This window comes from Notothenia rossii, assembly GCF_949606895.1.
Source record: "Notothenia rossii genome assembly, chromosome: 4".
NCBI lineage: Eukaryota > Metazoa > Chordata > Actinopteri > Perciformes > Nototheniidae > Notothenia > Notothenia rossii.
This window is the reverse complement of record NC_136902.1, coordinates 49,435,179-49,455,106: the sequence shown is the minus strand read 5'-3', so window position 1 is coordinate 49,455,106 and position 19,928 is coordinate 49,435,179.

Below are 19,928 nucleotides of genomic sequence, written 5' to 3'. Positions count from 1 at the left end.
GGCATATGAGGACATCCCATAATTGACATAGAGCTGTTGAGGGCCGGACCATTAATGATAGTCTGAAGTCTCGTGCAGTTTGGACCATTGTCCATTGAGTTAGGACAACACCGTGTTTCATGGCGAGGGAACTGTCGCCATGGCAACGGCATATGAGGACATTCCATAATTGACATAGAGCTGTTGAGGGCCGGACCATTAATGATAGTCTGAAGTCTGGTGCCGTTTGGACGATTTTCCATTGACTTACAACAACATCGTATTTTTTGGCGAAGGATGGGTTGCCATGGAAACGGCATATGTTGACATCCCCTAATTGAGAGAGAGCTGTTGAGGGCCGGACCATTAATGATAGTCTGAAGTCTGGTGCCGTTTGGACGATTTTCCATTGAATTACAAAAATACCAGGTTTTTTGGCGAGGGATCTGTTGCCATGGCAACGGCATATGATGACATCCCATAATTGGCATAGAGCTGTTGAGGGCTGGACCATTAATGATAGTCTGAAGTCTGGTGCCGTTTGGAGGATTTTCCATTGAAGTACAACAACACCAGGTTTTTTGGCGAGGGACGCGTTGCCATCGAAACGGCATATGATGACATCCCATAATTGGCGGAGAGCTGTTGAGGGCCGGACCATTAGCCATCATATGAAGTCTGGTGCCGTTTGGACTATTTTCCATTGACTTACAACAACATGGTATTTTATGGCGAAGGAAGCGTTGCCATGGAAACGGCATATGATGACATCCCATAATTGACATAGAGCTGTTGAGGGCCGGACCATTAATGATAGTCTGAAGTCTGGTGCCGTTTGGATGATTTTCCATTGAGTTACGTCAATACCGGGTTTTTTGGCGGGGGAAGTGTTGCCATGGAAACGGCATATGGTGAGATCTCGGATTTCACGTAGAGCTGTTGAGGCATTGACCGGTGATATAAAAGTTAAGTCTGGGGGACGATGGGACCTTGTCCATTGGAGTTACGACAACACCAGGTTTATTGGCGGGGGACGCATTGCCATGGCAACGGCATATGACGACATCCCATAATTGACATAGAGCTGTTGAGGGCCGGACCATTAATGATAGTCTGAAGTCTGGTGCAGTTTGGACCATTGTCCATTGAGTTAGGACAACACCGTGTTTCATGGCGAGGGAACTGTCGCCATGGCAACAGCATATGAGGACATTCCATAATTGACATAGAGCTGTTGAGGGCCGGACCATTAATGATAGTCTGAAGTCTGGTGCCGTTTGGACGATTTTCCATTGACTTACAACAACATGGTATTTTATGGCGAAGGAAGCGTTGCCATGGAAACGGCATATGATGACATCCCATAATTGACGTAGAGCTGTTGAGGGCCGGACCATTAATGATAGTCTGAAGTTTGGTGCTGTTTGGACGATTTTCCATTGACTTACAACAACATCGTATTTTTTGTCGAAGGATGGGTTGCCATGGAAACGGCATATGTTGACATCCCCTAATTGAGAGAGAGCTGTTGAGGGCCGGACCATTAATGATAGTCTGAAGTTTGGTGCCGTTTGGACGATTTTCCATTGAATTACAAAAATACCAGGTTTTTTTGGCGAGGGATCTGTTGCCATGGCAACGGCATATGATGACATCCCATAATTGGCATAGAGCTGTTGAGGGCTGGACCATTAATGATAGTCTGAAGTCTGGTGCTGTTTGGAGGATTTTCCATTGAAGTACAACAACACCAGGTTTTTTGGCGAGGGACGCGTTGCCATCGAAACGGCATATGATGACATCCCATAATTGGCGGAGAGCTGTTGAGGGCCGGACCATTAGCCATCATATGAAGTCTGGTGCCGTTTGGACTATTTTCCATTGACTTACAACAACATGGTATTTTATGGCGAAGGAAGCGTTGCCATGGAAACGGCATATGATGACATCCCATAATTGGCGGAGAGCTGTTGAGGGCCGGACCATTAGCCATCATATGAAGTCTGGTGCCGTTTGGACTATTTTCCATTGACTTACAACAACATGGTATTTTATGGCGAAGGAAGCGTTGCCATGGAAACGGCATATGATGACATCCCATAATTGACATAGAGCTGTTGAGGGCCGGACCATTAATGATAGTCTGAAGTCTGGTGCCGTTTGGATGATTTTCCATTGAGTTACGTCAATACCGGGTTTTTTGGCGGGGGAAGTGTTGCCATGGAAACGGCATATGGTGAGATCTCGGATTTCACGTAGAGCTGTTGAGGCATTGACCGGTGATATAAAAGTTAAGTCTGGGGGACGATGTGACCTTGTCCATTGGAGTTACGACAACACCAGGTTTATTGGCGGGGGACGCATTGCCATGGCAACGGCATATGAGGACATCCCATAATTGACATAGAGCTGTTGAGGGCCGGACCATTAATGATAGTCTGAAGTCTGGTGCCGTTTGGACGATTTTCCATTGACTTACAACAACATGGTATTTTATGGCGAAGGAAGCGTTGCCATGGAAACGGCATATGATGACATCCCATAATTGGCATAGAGCTGTTGAGGGCCGGACCATTAATGATAGTCTGAAGTCTGGTGCCGTTTGGAGGATTTTCCATTGAATTACAACAACACCAGGTTTTTTGGCGTGGGACGCGTTGCCATCGAAACGGCATATGATGACATCCCATAATTGGCGGAGAGCTGTTGAGGGCCGGACCATTAGCCATCATATGAAGTCTGGTGCCGTTTGGACTATTTTCCATTGACTTACAACAACATGGTATTTTATGGCAGCGGAAGCGTTGCCATGGAAACGGCATATGATGACATCCCATAATTGACATAGAGCTGTTGAGGGCCGGACCATTAATGATAGTCTGAAGTCTGGTGCCGTTTGGATGATTTTCCATTGAGTTACGTCAATACCGGGTTTTTTGGCGAGGGAAGTGTTGCCATGGAAACGGCATATGGTGAGATCTCGGATTTCACGTAGAGCTGTTGAGGCATTGACCGGTGATATAAAAGTTAAGTCTGGGGGACGATGGGACCTTGTCCATTGGAGTTACGACAACACCAGGTTTATTGGCGGGGGACGCATTGCCATGGCAACGGCATATGAGGACATCCCATAATTGACATAGAGCTGTTGAGGGCCGGACCATTAATGATAGTCTGAAGTCTGGTGCAGTTTGGACCATTGTCCATTGAGTTAGGACAACACCGTGTTTCATGGCGAGGGAACTGTCGCCATGGCAACGGCATATGAGGACATTCCATAATTGACATAGAGCTGTTGAGGGCCGGACCATTAATGATAGTCTGAAGTCTGGTGCCGTTTGGACGATTTTCCATTGACTTACAACAACATGGTATTTTATGGCGAAGGAAGCGTTGCCATGGAAACGGCATATGATGACATCCCATAATTGACGTAGAGCTGTTGAGGGCCGGACCATTAATGATAGTCTGAAGTTTGGTGCTGTTTGGACGATTTTCCATTGACTTACAACAACATCGTATTTTTTGGCGAAGGATGGGTTGCCATGGAAACGGCATATGTTGACATCCCCAAATTGAGAGAGAGCTGTTGAGGGCCGGACCATTAATGATAGTCTGAAGTCTGGTGCCGTTTGGACGATTTTCCATTGAATTACAAAAAGACCAGGTTTTTTGGCGAGGGATCTGTTGCCATGGCAACGGCATATGATGACATCCCATAATTGGCATAGAGCTGTTGAGGGCCGGACCATTAATGATAGTCTGAAGTCTGGTGCCGTTTGGAGGATTTTCCATTGAATTACAACAATACCAGGTTTTTTGGCGAGGGACGTGTTGCCATCGAAACGGCATATGATGACATCCCATAATTGGCGGAGAGCTGTTGAGGGCCGGACCATTAGCCATCATATGAAGTCTGGTGCCGTTTGGACTATTTTCCATTGACTTACAACAACATGGTATTTTATGGCAGCGGAAGCGTTGCCATGGAAACGGCATATGATGACATCCCATAATTGGCGGAGAGCTGTTGAGGGCCGGACCATTAGCCATCATATGAAGTCTGGTGCCGTTTGGACTATTTTCCATTGACTTACAACAACATGGTATTTTATGGCGAAGGAAGCGTTGCCATGGAAACGGCATATGATGACATCCCATAATTGACATAGAGCTGTTGAGGGCCGGACCATTAATGATAGTCTGAAGTCTGGTGCGGTTTGGATGATTTTCCATTGAGTTACGTCAATACCGGGTTTTTTGGCGGGGGAAGTGTTGCCATGGAAACGGCATATGGTGAGATCTCGGATTTCACGTAGAGCTGTTGAGGCATTGACCGGTGATATAAAAGTTAAGTCTGGGGGACGATGGGACCTTGTCCATTGGAGTTACGACAACACCAGGTTTATTGGCGGGGGACGCATTGCCATGGCAACGGCATATGAGGACATCCCATAATTGACATAGAGCTGTTGAGGGCCGGACCATTAATGATAGTCTGAAGTCTGGTGCCGTTTGGACTATTTTCCATTGACTTACAACAACATGGTATTTTATGGCGAAGGAAGCGTTGCCATGGAAACGGCATATGATGACATCCCATAATTGACATAGAGCTGTTGAGGGCCGGACCATTAATGATAGTCTGAAGTCTGGTGCCGTTTGGATGATTTTCCATTGAGTTACGTCAATACCGGGTTTTTTGGCGGGGGAAGTGTTGCCATGGAAACGGCATATGGTGAGATCTCGGATTTCACGTAGAGCTGTTGAGGCATTGACCGGTGATATAAAAGTTAAGTCTGGGGGACGATGGGACCTTGTCCATTGGAGTTACGACAACACCAGGTTTATTGGCGGGGGACGCATTGCCATGGCAACGGCATATGAGGACATCCCATAATTGACATAGAGCTGTTGAGGGCCGGACCATTAATGATAGTCTGAAGTCTGGTGCAGTTTGGACCATTGTCCATTGAGTTAGGACAACACCGTGTTTCATGGCGAGGGAACTGTCGCCATGGCAACGGCATATGAGGACATTCCATAATTGACATAGAGCTGTTGAGGGCCGGACCATTAATGATAGTCTGAAGTCTGGTGCCGTTTGGACGATTTTCCATTGACTTACAACAACATGGTATTTTATGGCGAAGGAAGCGTTGCCATGGAAACGGCATATGATGACATCCCATAATTGACGTAGAGCTGTTGAGGGCCGGACCATTAATGATAGTCTGAAGTTTGGTGCTGTTTGGACGATTTTCCATTGACTTACAACAACATCGTATTTTTTGGCGAAGGATGGGTTGCCATGGAAACGGCATATGTTGACATCCCCAAATTGAGAGAGAGCTGTTGAGGGCCGGACCATTAATGATAGTCTGAAGTCTGGTGCCGTTTGGACGATTTTCCATTGAATTACAAAAAGACCAGGTTTTTTGGCGAGGGATCTGTTGCCATGGCAACGGCATATGATGACATCCCATAATTGGCATAGAGCTGTTGAGGGCCGGACCATTAATGATAGTCTGAAGTCTGGTGCCGTTTGGAGGATTTTCCATTGAATTACAACAATACCAGGTTTTTTGGCGAGGGACGTGTTGCCATCGAAACGGCATATGATGACATCCCATAATTGGCGGAGAGCTGTTGAGGGCCGGACCATTAGCCATCATATGAAGTCTGGTGCCGTTTGGACTATTTTCCATTGACTTACAACAACATGGTATTTTATGGCAGCGGAAGCGTTGCCATGGAAACGGCATATGATGACATCCCATAATTGGCGGAGAGCTGTTGAGGGCCGGACCATTAGCCATCATATGAAGTCTGGTGCCGTTTGGACTATTTTCCATTGACTTACAACAACATGGTATTTTATGGCGAAGGAAGCGTTGCCATGGAAACGGCATATGATGACATCCCATAATTGACATAGAGCTGTTGAGGGCCGGACCATTAATGATAGTCTGAAGTCTGGTGCCGTTTGGATGATTTTCCATTGAGTTACGTCAATACCGGGTTTTTTGGCGGGGGAAGTGTTGCCATGGAAACGGCATATGGTGAGATCTCGGATTTCACGTAGAGCTGTTGAGGCATTGACCGGTGATATAAAAGTTAAGTCTGGGGGACGATGGGACCTTGTCCATTGGAGTTACGACAACACCAGGTTTATTGGCGGGGGACGCATTGCCATGGCAACGGCATATGAGGACATCCCATAATTGACATAGAGCTGTTGAGGGCCGGACCATTAATGATAGTCTGAAGTCTGGTGCCGTTTGGACGATTTTCCATTGACTTACAACAACATGGTATTTTATGGCGAAGGAAGCGTTGCCATGGAAACGGCATATGATGACATCCCATAATTGACATAGAGCTGTTGAGGGCCGGACCATTAATGATAGTCTGAAGTCTGGTGCCGTTTGGACGATTTTCCATTGACTTACAACAACATGGTATTTTATGGCGAAGGAAGCGTTGCCATGGAAACGGCATATGATGACATCCCATAATTGACGTAGAGCTGTTGAGGGCCGGACCATTAATGATAGTCTGAAGTTTGGTGCTGTTTGGACGATTTTCCATTGACTTACAACAACATCGTATTTTTTGGCGAAGGATGGGTTGCATTGGAAATGGCATATGTTGACATCCCCTAATTGAGAGAGAGCTGTTGAGGGCCGGACCATTAATGATAGTCTGAAGTCTGGTGCCGTTTGGACGATTTTCCATTGAATTACAAAAATACCAGGTTTTTTGGCGAGGGATCTGTTGCCATGGCAACGGCATATGATGACATCCCATAATTGGCATAGAGCTGTTGAGGGCTGGACCATTAATGATAGTCTGAAGTCTGGTGCCGTTTGGAGGATTTTCCATTGAAGTACAACAACACCAGGTTTTTTGGCGAGGGACGCGTTGCCATCGAAACGGCATATGATGACATCCCATAATTGGCGGAGAGCTGTTGAGGGCCGGACCATTAGCCATCATATGAAGTCTGGTGCCGTTTGGACTATTTTCCATTGACTTACAACAACATGGTATTTTATGGCGAAGGAAGCGTTGCCATGGAAACGGCATATGATGACATCCCATAATTGACATAGAGCTGTTGAGGGCCGGACCATTAATGATAGTCTGAAGTCTGGTGCCGTTTGGATGATTTTCCATTGAGTTACGTCAATACCGGGTTTTTTGGCGGGGGAAGTGTTGCCATGGAAACGGCATATGGTGAGATCTCGGATTTCACGTAGAGCTGTTGAGGCATTGACCGGTGATATAAAAGTTAAGTCTGGGGGACGATGGGACCTTGTCCATTGGAGTTACGACAACACCAGGTTTATTGGCGGGGGACGCATTGCCATGGTAACGGCATATGAGGACATCCCATAATTGACATAGAGCTGTTGAGGGCCGGACCATTAATGATAGTCTGAAGTCTGGTGCAGTTTGGACCATTGTCCATTGAGTTAGGACAACACCGTGTTTCATGGCGAGGGAACTGTCGCCATGGCAACAGCATATGAGGACATTCCATAATTGACATAGAGCTGTTGAGGGCCGGACCATTAATGATAGTCTGAAGTCTGGTGCCGTTTGGACGATTTTCCATTGACTTACAACAACATGGTATTTTATGGCGAAGGAAGCGTTGCCATGGAAACGGCATATGATTACATCCCATAATTGGCATAGAGCTGTTGAGGGCCGGACCATTAATGATAGTCTGAAGTCTGGTGCCGTTTGGAGGATTTTCCATTGAATTACAACAACACCAGGTTTTTTGGCGAGGGACGCGTTGCCATCGAAACGGCATATGATGACATCCCATAATTGGCGGAGAGCTGTTGAGGGCCGGACCATTAGCCATCATATGAAGTCTGGTGCCGTTTGGACTATTTTCCATTGACTTACAACAACATGGTATTTTATGGCAGCGGAAGCGTTGCCATGGAAACGGCATATGATGACATCCCATAATTGACATAGAGCTGTTGAGGGCCGGACCATTAATGATAGTCTGAAGTCTGGTGCCGTTTGGATGATTTTCCATTGAGTTACGTCAATACCGGGTTTTTTGGCGAGGGAAGTGTTGCCATGGAAACGGCATATGGTGAGATCTCGGATTTCACGTAGAGCTGTTGAGGCATTGACCGGTGATATAAAAGTTAAGTCTGGGGGACGATGGGACCTTGTCCATTGGAGTTACGACAACACCAGGTTTATTGGCGGGGGACGCATTGCCATGGCAACGGCATATGAGGACATCCCATAATTGACATAGAGCTGTTGAGGGCCGGACCATTAATGATAGTCTGAAGTCTCGTGCAGTTTGGACCATTGTCCATTGAGTTAGGACAACACCGTGTTTCATGGCGAGGGAACTGTCGCCATGGCAACGGCATATGAGGACATTCCATAATTGACATAGAGCTGTTGAGGGCCGGACCATTAATGATAGTCTGAAGTCTGGTGCCGTTTGGACGATTTTCCATTGACTTACAACAACATCGTATTTTTTGGCGAAGGATGGGTTGCCATGGAAACGGCATATGTTGACATCCCCTAATTGAGAGAGAGCTGTTGAGGGCCGGACCATTAATGATAGTCTGAAGTCTGGTGCCGTTTGGACGATTTTCCATTGAATTACAAAAATACCAGGTTTTTTGGCGAGGGATCTGTTGCCATGGCAACGGCATATGATGACATCCCATAATTGGCATAGAGCTGTTGAGGGCTGGACCATTAATGATAGTCTGAAGTCTGGTGCCGTTTGGAGGATTTTCCATTGAAGTACAACAACACCAGGTTTTTTGGCGAGGGACGCGTTGCCATCGAAACGGCATATGATGACATCCCATAATTGGCGGAGAGCTGTTGAGGGCCGGACCATTAGCCATCATATGAAGTCTGGTGCCGTTTGGACTATTTTCCATTGACTTACAACAACATGGTATTTTATGGCGAAGGAAGCGTTGCCATGGAAACGGCATATGATGACATCCCATAATTGACATAGAGCTGTTGAGGGCCGGACCATTAATGATAGTCTGAAGTCTGGTGCCGTTTGGATGATTTTCCATTGAGTTACGTCAATACCGGGTTTTTTGGCGGGGGAAGTGTTGCCATGGAAACGGCATATGGTGAGATCTCGGATTTCACGTAGAGCTGTTGAGGCATTGACCGGTGATATAAAAGTTAAGTCTGGGGGACGATGGGACCTTGTCCATTGGAGTTACGACAACACCAGGTTTATTGGCGGGGGACGCATTGCCATGGCAACGGCATATGACGACATCCCATAATTGACATAGAGCTGTTGAGGGCCGGACCATTAATGATAGTCTGAAGTCTGGTGCAGTTTGGACCATTGTCCATTGAGTTAGGACAACACCGTGTTTCATGGCGAGGGAACTGTCGCCATGGCAACAGCATATGAGGACATTCCATAATTGACATAGAGCTGTTGAGGGCCGGACCATTAATGATAGTCTGAAGTCTGGTGCCGTTTGGACGATTTTCCATTGACTTACAACAACATGGTATTTTATGGCGAAGGAAGCGTTGCCATGGAAACGGCATATGATGACATCCCATAATTGACGTAGAGCTGTTGAGGGCCGGACCATTAATGATAGTCTGAAGTTTGGTGCTGTTTGGACGATTTTCCATTGACTTACAACAACATCGTATTTTTTGTCGAAGGATGGGTTGCCATGGAAACGGCATATGTTGACATCCCCTAATTGAGAGAGAGCTGTTGAGGGCCGGACCATTAATGATAGTCTGAAGTCTGGTGCCGTTTGGACGATTTTCCATTGAATTACAAAAAGACCAGGTTTTTTTGGCGAGGGATCTGTTGCCATGGCAACGGCATATGATGACATCCCATAATTGGCATAGAGCTGTTGAGGGCCGGACCATTAATGATAGTCTGAAGTCTGGTGCCGTTTGGAGGATTTTCCATTGAATTACAACAATACCAGGTTTTTTGGCGAGGGACGTGTTGCCATCGAAACGGCATATGATGACATCCCATAATTGGCGGAGAGCTGTTGAGGGCCGGACCATTAGCCATCATATGAAGTCTGGTGCCGTTTGGACTATTTTCCATTGACTTACAACAACATGGTATTTTATGGCAGCGGAAGCGTTGCCATGGAAACGGCATATGATGACATCCCATAATTGGCGGAGAGCTGTTGAGGGCCGGACCATTAGCCATCATATGAAGTCTGGTGCCGTTTGGACTATTTTCCATTGACTTACAACAACATGGTATTTTATGGCGAAGGAAGCGTTGCCATGGAAACGGCATATGATGACATCCCATAATTGACATAGAGCTGTTGAGGGCCGGACCATTAATGATAGTCTGAAGTCTGGTGCCGTTTGGATGATTTTCCATTGAGTTACGTCAATACCGGGTTTTTTGGCGAGGGAAGTGTTGCCATGGAAACGGCATATGGTGAGATCTCGGATTTCACGTAGAGCTGTTGAGGCATTGACCGGTGATATAAAAGTTAAGTCTGGGGGACGATGGGACCTTGTCCATTGGAGTTACGACAACACCAGGTTTATTGGCGGGGGACGCATTGCCATGGCAACGGCATATGAGGACATCCCATAATTGACATAGAGCTGTTGAGGGCCGGACCATTAATGATAGTCTGAAGTCTCGTGCAGTTTGGACCATTGTCCATTGAGTTAGGACAACACCGTGTTTCATGGCGAGGGAACTGTCGCCATGGCAACGGCATATGAGGACATTCCATAATTGACATAGAGCTGTTGAGGGCCGGACCATTAATGATAGTCTGAAGTCTGGTGCCGTTTGGACGATTTTCCATTGACTTACAACAACATCGTATTTTTTGGCGAAGGATGGGTTGCCATGGAAACGGCATATGTTGACATCCCCTAATTGAGAGAGAGCTGTTGAGGGCCGGACCATTAATGATAGTCTGAAGTCTGGTGCCGTTTGGACGATTTTCCATTGAATTACAAAAATACCAGGTTTTTTGGCGAGGGATCTGTTGCCATGGCAACGGCATATGATGACATCCCATAATTGGCATAGAGCTGTTGAGGGCTGGACCATTAATGATAGTCTGAAGTCTGGTGCCGTTTGGAGGATTTTCCATTGAAGTACAACAACACCAGGTTTTTTGGCGAGGGACGCGTTGCCATCGAAACGGCATATGATGACATCCCATAATTGGCGGAGAGCTGTTGAGGGCCGGACCATTAGCCATCATATGAAGTCTGGTGCCGTTTGGACTATTTTCCATTGACTTACAACAACATGGTATTTTATGGCGAAGGAAGCGTTGCCATGGAAACGGCATATGATGACATCCCATAATTGACATAGAGCTGTTGAGGGCCGGACCATTAATGATAGTCTGAAGTCTGGTGCCGTTTGGATGATTTTCCATTGAGTTACGTCAATACCGGGTTTTTTGGCGGGGGAAGTGTTGCCATGGAAACGGCATATGGTGAGATCTCGGATTTCACGTAGAGCTGTTGAGGCATTGACCGGTGATATAAAAGTTAAGTCTGGGGGACGATGGGACCTTGTCCATTGGAGTTACGACAACACCAGGTTTATTGGCGGGGGACGCATTGCCATGGCAACGGCATATGACGACATCCCATAATTGACATAGAGCTGTTGAGGGCCGGACCATTAATGATAGTCTGAAGTCTGGTGCAGTTTGGACCATTGTCCATTGAGTTAGGACAACACCGTGTTTCATGGCGAGGGAACTGTCGCCATGGCAACAGCATATGAGGACATTCCATAATTGACATAGAGCTGTTGAGGGCCGGACCATTAATGATAGTCTGAAGTCTGGTGCCGTTTGGACGATTTTCCATTGACTTACAACAACATGGTATTTTATGGCGAAGGAAGCGTTGCCATGGAAACGGCATATGATGACATCCCATAATTGACGTAGAGCTGTTGAGGGCCGGACCATTAATGATAGTCTGAAGTTTGGTGCTGTTTGGACGATTTTCCATTGACTTACAACAACATCGTATTTTTTGTCGAAGGATGGGTTGCCATGGAAACGGCATATGTTGACATCCCCTAATTGAGAGAGAGCTGTTGAGGGCCGGACCATTAATGATAGTCTGAAGTCTGGTGCCGTTTGGACGATTTTCCATTGAATTACAAAAATACCAGGTTTTTTTGGCGAGGGATCTGTTGCCATGGCAACGGCATATGATGACATCCCATAATTGGCATAGAGCTGTTGAGGGCTGGACCATTAATGATAGTCTGAAGTCTGGTGCTGTTTGGAGGATTTTCCATTGAAGTACAACAACACCAGGTTTTTTGGCGAGGGACGCGTTGCCATCGAAACGGCATATGATGACATCCCATAATTGGCGGAGAGCTGTTGAGGGCCGGACCATTAGCCATCATATGAAGTCTGGTGCCGTTTGGACTATTTTCCATTGACTTACAACAACATGGTATTTTATGGCGAAGGAAGCGTTGCCATGGAAACGGCATATGATGACATCCCATAATTGACATAGAGCTGTTGAGGGCCGGACCATTAATGATAGTCTGAAGTCTGGTGCCGTTTGGATGATTTTCCATTGAGTTACGTCAATACCGGGTTTTTTGGCGAGGGAAGTGTTGCCATGGAAACGGCATATGGTGAGATATCGGATTTCACGTAGAGCTGTTGAGGCATTGACCGGTGATATAAAAGTTAAGTCTGGGGGACGATGGGACCTTGTCCATTGGAGTTACGACAACACCAGGTTTATTGGCGGGGGACGCATTGCCATGGCAACGGCATATGAGGACATCCCATAATTGACATAGAGCTGTTGAGGGCCGGACCATTAATGATAGTCTGAAGTCTGGTGCAGTTTGGACCATTGTCCATTGAGTTAGGACAACACCGTGTTTCATGGCGAGGGAACTGTCGCCATGGCAACGGCATATGAGGACATTCCATAATTGACATAGAGCTGTTGAGGGCCGGACCATTAATGATAGTCTGAAGTCTGGTGCCGTTTGGACGATTTTCCATTGACTTACAACAACATGGTATTTTATGGCGAAGGAAGCGTTGCCATGGAAACGGCATATGATGACATCCCATAATTGACGTAGAGCTGTTGAGGGCCGGACCATTAATGATAGTCTGAAGTTTGGTGCTGTTTGGACGATTTTCCATTGACTTACAACAACATCGTATTTTTTGGCGAAGGATGGGTTGCCATGGAAACGGCATATGTTGACATCCCCAAATTGAGAGAGAGCTGTTGAGGGCCGGACCATTAATGATAGTCTGAAGTCTGGTGCCGTTTGGACGATTTTCCATTGAATTACAAAAAGACCAGGTTTTTTGGCGAGGGATCTGTTGCCATGGCAACGGCATATGATGACATCCCATAATTGGCATAGAGCTGTTGAGGGCCGGACCATTAATGATAGTCTGAAGTCTGGTGCCGTTTGGAGGATTTTCCATTGAATTACAACAATACCAGGTTTTTTGGCGAGGGACGTGTTGCCATCGAAACGGCATATGATGACATCCCATAATTGGCGGAGAGCTGTTGAGGGCCGGACCATTAGCCATCATATGAAGTCTGGTGCCGTTTGGACTATTTTCCATTGACTTACAACAACATGGTATTTTATGGCAGCGGAAGCGTTGCCATGGAAACGGCATATGATGACATCCCATAATTGGCGGAGAGCTGTTGAGGGCCGGACCATTAGCCATCATATGAAGTCTGGTGCCGTTTGGACTATTTTCCATTGACTTACAACAACATGGTATTTTATGGCGAAGGAAGCGTTGCCATGGAAACGGCATATGATGACATCCCATAATTGACATAGAGCTGTTGAGGGCCGGACCATTAATGATAGTCTGAAGTCTGGTGCCGTTTGGATGATTTTCCATTGAGTTACGTCAATACCGGGTTTTTTGGCGGGGGAAGTGTTGCCATGGAAACGGCATATGGTGAGATCTCGGATTTCACGTAGAGCTGTTGAGGCATTGACCGGTGATATAAAAGTTAAGTCTGGGGGACGATGTGACCTTGTCCATTGGAGTTACGACAACACCAGGTTTATTGGCGGGGGACGCATTGCCATGGCAACGGCATATGAGGACATCCCATAATTGACATAGAGCTGTTGAGGGCCGGACCATTAATGATAGTCTGAAGTCTGGTGCCGTTTGGACGATTTTCCATTGACTTACAACAACATGGTATTTTATGGCGAAGGAAGCGTTGCCATGGAAACGGCATATGATGACATCCCATAATTGGCATAGAGCTGTTGAGGGCCGGACCATTAATGATAGTCTGAAGTCTGGTGCCGTTTGGAGGATTTTCCATTGAATTACAACAACACCAGGTTTTTTGGCGTGGGACGCGTTGCCATCGAAACGGCATATGATGACATCCCATAATTGGCGGAGAGCTGTTGAGGGCCGGACCATTAGCCATCATATGAAGTCTGGTGCCGTTTGGACTATTTTCCATTGACTTACAACAACATGGTATTTTATGGCAGCGGAAGCGTTGCCATGGAAACGGCATATGATGACATCCCATAATTGACATAGAGCTGTTGAGGGCCGGACCATTAATGATAGTCTGAAGTCTGGTGCCGTTTGGATGATTTTCCATTGAGTTACGTCAATACCGGGTTTTTTGGCGAGGGAAGTGTTGCCATGGAAACGGCATATGGTGAGATCTCGGATTTCACGTAGAGCTGTTGAGGCATTGACCGGTGATATAAAAGTTAAGTCTGGGGGACGATGGGACCTTGTCCATTGGAGTTACGACAACACCAGGTTTATTGGCGGGGGACGCATTGCCATGGCAACGGCATATGAGGACATCCCATAATTGACATAGAGCTGTTGAGGGCCGGACCATTAATGATAGTCTGAAGTCTGGTGCAGTTTGGACCATTGTCCATTGAGTTAGGACAACACCGTGTTTCATGGCGAGGGAACTGTCGCCATGGCAACGGCATATGAGGACATTCCATAATTGACATAGAGCTGTTGAGGGCCGGACCATTAATGATAGTCTGAAGTCTGGTGCCGTTTGGACGATTTTCCATTGACTTACAACAACATGGTATTTTATGGCGAAGGAAGCGTTGCCATGGAAACGGCATATGATGACATCCCATAATTGACGTAGAGCTGTTGAGGGCCGGACCATTAATGATAGTCTGAAGTTTGGTGCTGTTTGGACGATTTTCCATTGACTTACAACAACATCGTATTTTTTGGCGAAGGATGGGTTGCCATGGAAACGGCATATGTTGACATCCCCAAATTGAGAGAGAGCTGTTGAGGGCCGGACCATTAATGATAGTCTGAAGTCTGGTGCCGTTTGGACGATTTTCCATTGAATTACAAAAAGACCAGGTTTTTTGGCGAGGGATCTGTTGCCATGGCAACGGCATATGATGACATCCCATAATTGGCATAGAGCTGTTGAGGGCCGGACCATTAATGATAGTCTGAAGTCTGGTGCCGTTTGGAGGATTTTCCATTGAATTACAACAATACCAGGTTTTTTGGCGAGGGACGTGTTGCCATCGAAACGGCATATGATGACATCCCATAATTGGCGGAGAGCTGTTGAGGGCCGGACCATTAGCCATCATATGAAGTCTGGTGCCGTTTGGACTATTTTCCATTGACTTACAACAACATGGTATTTTATGGCAGCGGAAGCGTTGCCATGGAAACGGCATATGATGACATCCCATAATTGGCGGAGAGCTGTTGAGGGCCGGACCATTAGCCATCATATGAAGTCTGGTGCCGTTTGGACTATTTTCCATTGACTTACAACAACATGGTATTTTATGGCGAAGGAAGCGTTGCCATGGAAACGGCATATGATGACATCCCATAATTGACATAGAGCTGTTGAGGGCCGGACCATTAATGATAGTCTGAAGTCTGGTGCGGTTTGGATGATTTTCCATTGAGTTACGTCAATACCGGGTTTTTTGGCGGGGGAAGTGTTGCCATGGAAACGGCATATGGTGAGATCTCGGATTTCACGTAGAGCTGTTGAGGCATTGACCGGTGATATAAAAGTTAAGTCTGGGGGACGATGGGACCTTGTCCATTGGAGTTACGACAACACCAGGTTTATTGGCGGGGGACGCATTGCCATGGCAACGGCATATGAGGACATCCCATAATTGACATAGAGCTGTTGAGGGCCGGACCATTAATGATAGTCTGAAGTCTGGTGCCGTTTGGACGATTTTCCATTGACTTACAACAACATGGTATTTTATGGCGAAGGAAGCGTTGCCATGGAAACGGCATATGATGACATCCCATAATTGACATAGAGCTGTTGAGGGCCGGACCATTAATGATAGTCTGAAGTCTGGTGCCGTTTGGACGATTTTCCATTGACTTACAACAACATGGTATTTTATGGCGAAGGAAGCGTTGCCATGGAAACGGCATATGATGACATCCCATAATTGACGTAGAGCTGTTGAGGGCCGGACCATTAATGATAGTCTGAAGTTTGGTGCTGTTTGGACGATTTTCCATTGACTTACAACAACATCGTATTTTTTGGCGAAGGATGGGTTGCATTGGAAATGGCATATGTTGACATCCCCTAATTGAGAGAGAGCTGTTGAGGGCCGGACCATTAATGATAGTCTGAAGTCTGGTGCCGTTTGGACGATTTTCCATTGAATTACAAAAATACCAGGTTTTTTGGCGAGGGATCTGTTGCCATGGCAACGGCATATGATGACATCCCATAATTGGCATAGAGCTGTTGAGGGCTGGACCATTAATGATAGTCTGAAGTCTGGTGCAGTTTGGACCATTGTCCATTGAGTTAGGACAACACCGTGTTTCATGGCGAGGGAACTGTCGCCATGGCAACAGCATATGAGGACATTCCATAATTGACATAGAGCTGTTGAGGGCCGGACCATTAATGATAGTCTGAAGTCTGGTGCCGTTTGGACGATTTTCCATTGACTTACAACAACATGGTATTTTATGGCGAAGGAAGCGTTGCCATGGAAACGGCATATGATTACATCCCATAATTGGCATAGAGCTGTTGAGGGCCGGACCATTAATGATAGTCTGAAGTCTGGTGCCGTTTGGAGGATTTTCCATTGAATTACAACAACACCAGGTTTTTTGGCGAGGGACGCGTTGCCATCGAAACGGCATATGATGACATCCCATAATTGGCGGAGAGCTGTTGAGGGCCGGACCATTAGCCATCATATGAAGTCTGGTGCCGTTTGGACTATTTTCCATTGACTTACAACAACATGGTATTTTATGGCAGCGGAAGCGTTGCCATGGAAACGGCATATGATGACATCCCATAATTGACATAGAGCTGTTGAGGGCCGGACCATTAATGATAGTCTGAAGTCTGGTGCCGTTTGGATGATTTTCCATTGAGTTACGTCAATACCGGGTTTTTTGGCGAGGGAAGTGTTGCCATGGAAACGGCATATGGTGAGATCTCGGATTTCACGTAGAGCTGTTGAGGCATTGACCGGTGATATAAAAGTTAAGTCTGGGGGACGATGGGACCTTGTCCATTGGAGTTACGACAACACCAGGTTTATTGGCGGGGGACGCATTGCCATGGCAACGGCATATGAGGACATCCCATAATTGACATAGAGCTGTTGAGGGCCGGACCATTAATGATAGTCTGAAGTCTCGTGCAGTTTGGACCATTGTCCATTGAGTTAGGACAACACCGTGTTTCATGGCGAGGGAACTGTCGCCATGGCAACGGCATATGAGGACATTCCATAATTGACATAGAGCTGTTGAGGGCCGGACCATTAATGATAGTCTGAAGTCTGGTGCCGTTTGGACGATTTTCCATTGACTTACAACAACATCGTATTTTTTGGCGAAGGATGGGTTGCCATGGAAACGGCATATGTTGACATCCCCTAATTGAGAGAGAGCTGTTGAGGGCCGGACCATTAATGATAGTCTGAAGTCTGGTGCCGTTTGGACGATTTTCCATTGAATTACAAAAATACCAGGTTTTTTGGCGAGGGATCTGTTGCCATGGCAACGGCATATGATGACATCCCATAATTGGCATAGAGCTGTTGAGGGCTGGACCATTAATGATAGTCTGAAGTCTGGTGCCGTTTGGAGGATTTTCCATTGAAGTACAACAACACCAGGTTTTTTGGCGAGGGACGCGTTGCCATCGAAACGGCATATGATGACATCCCATAATTGGCGGAGAGCTGTTGAGGGCCGGACCATTAGCCATCATATGAAGTCTGGTGCCGTTTGGACTATTTTCCATTGACTTACAACAACATGGTATTTTATGGCGAAGGAAGCGTTGCCATGGAAACGGCATATGATGACATCCCATAATTGACATAGAGCTGTTGAGGGCCGGACCATTAATGATAGTCTGAAGTCTGGTGCCGTTTGGATGATTTTCCATTGAGTTACGTCAATACCGGGTTTTTTGGCGGGGGAAGTGTTGCCATGGAAACGGCATATGGTGAGATCTCGGATTTCACGTAGAGCTGTTGAGGCATTGACCGGTGATATAAAAGTTAAGTCTGGGGGACGATGGGACCTTGTCCATTGGAGTTACGACAACACCAGGTTTATTGGCGGGGGACGCATTGCCATGGCAACGGCATATGACGACATCCCATAATTGACATAGAGCTGTTGAGGGCCGGACCATTAATGATAGTCTGAAGTCTGGTGCAGTTTGGACCATTGTCCATTGAGTTAGGACAACACCGTGTTTCATGGCGAGGGAACTGTCGCCATGGCAACAGCATATGAGGACATTCCATAATTGACATAGAGCTGTTGAGGGCCGGACCATTAATGATAGTCTGAAGTCTGGTGCCGTTTGGACGATTTCCATTGACTTACAACAACATGGTATTTTATGGCGAAGGAAGCGTTGCCATGGAAACGGCATATGATGACATCCCATAATTGACGTAGAGCTGTTGAGGGCCGGACCATTAATGATAGTCTGAAGTTTGGTGCTGTTTGGACGATTTTCCATTGACTTACAACAACATCGTATTTTTTGTCGAAGGATGGGTTGCCATGGAAACGGCATATGTTGACATCCCCTAATTGAGAGAGAGCTGTTGAGGGCCGGACCATTAATGATAGTCTGAAGTCTGGTGCCGTTTGGACGATTTTCCATTGAATTACAAAAATACCAGGTTTTTTTGGCGAGGGATCTGTTGCCATGGCAACGGCATATGATGACATCCCATAATTGGCATAGAGCTGTTGAGGGCTGGACCATTAATGATAGTCTGAAGTCTGGTGCCGTTTGGAGGATTTTCCATTGAAGTACAACAACACCAGGTTTTTTGGCGAGGGACGCGTTGCCATCGAAACGGCATATGATGACATCCCATAATTGGCGGAGAGCTGTTGAGGGCCGGACCATTAGCCATCATATGAAGTCTGGTGCCGTTTGGACTATTTTCCATTGACTTACAACAACATGGTATTTTATGGCGAAGGAAGCGTTGCCATGGAAACGGCATATGATGACATCCCATAATTGACATAGAGCTGTTGAGGGCCGGACCATTAATGATAGTCTGAAGTCTGGTGCCGTTTGGATGATTTTCCATTGAGTTACGTCAATACCGGGTTTTTTGGCGAGGGAAGTGTTGCCATGGAAACGGCATATGGTGAGATATCGGATTTCACGTAGAGCTGTTGAGGCATTGACCGGTGATATGAAAGTTAAGTCTGGGGGACGATGGGACCTTGTCCATTGGAGTTACGACAACACCAGGTTTATTGGCGGGGGACGCATTGCCATGGCAACGGCATATGAGGACATCCCATAATTGACATAGAGCTGTTGAGGGCCGGACCATTAATGATAGT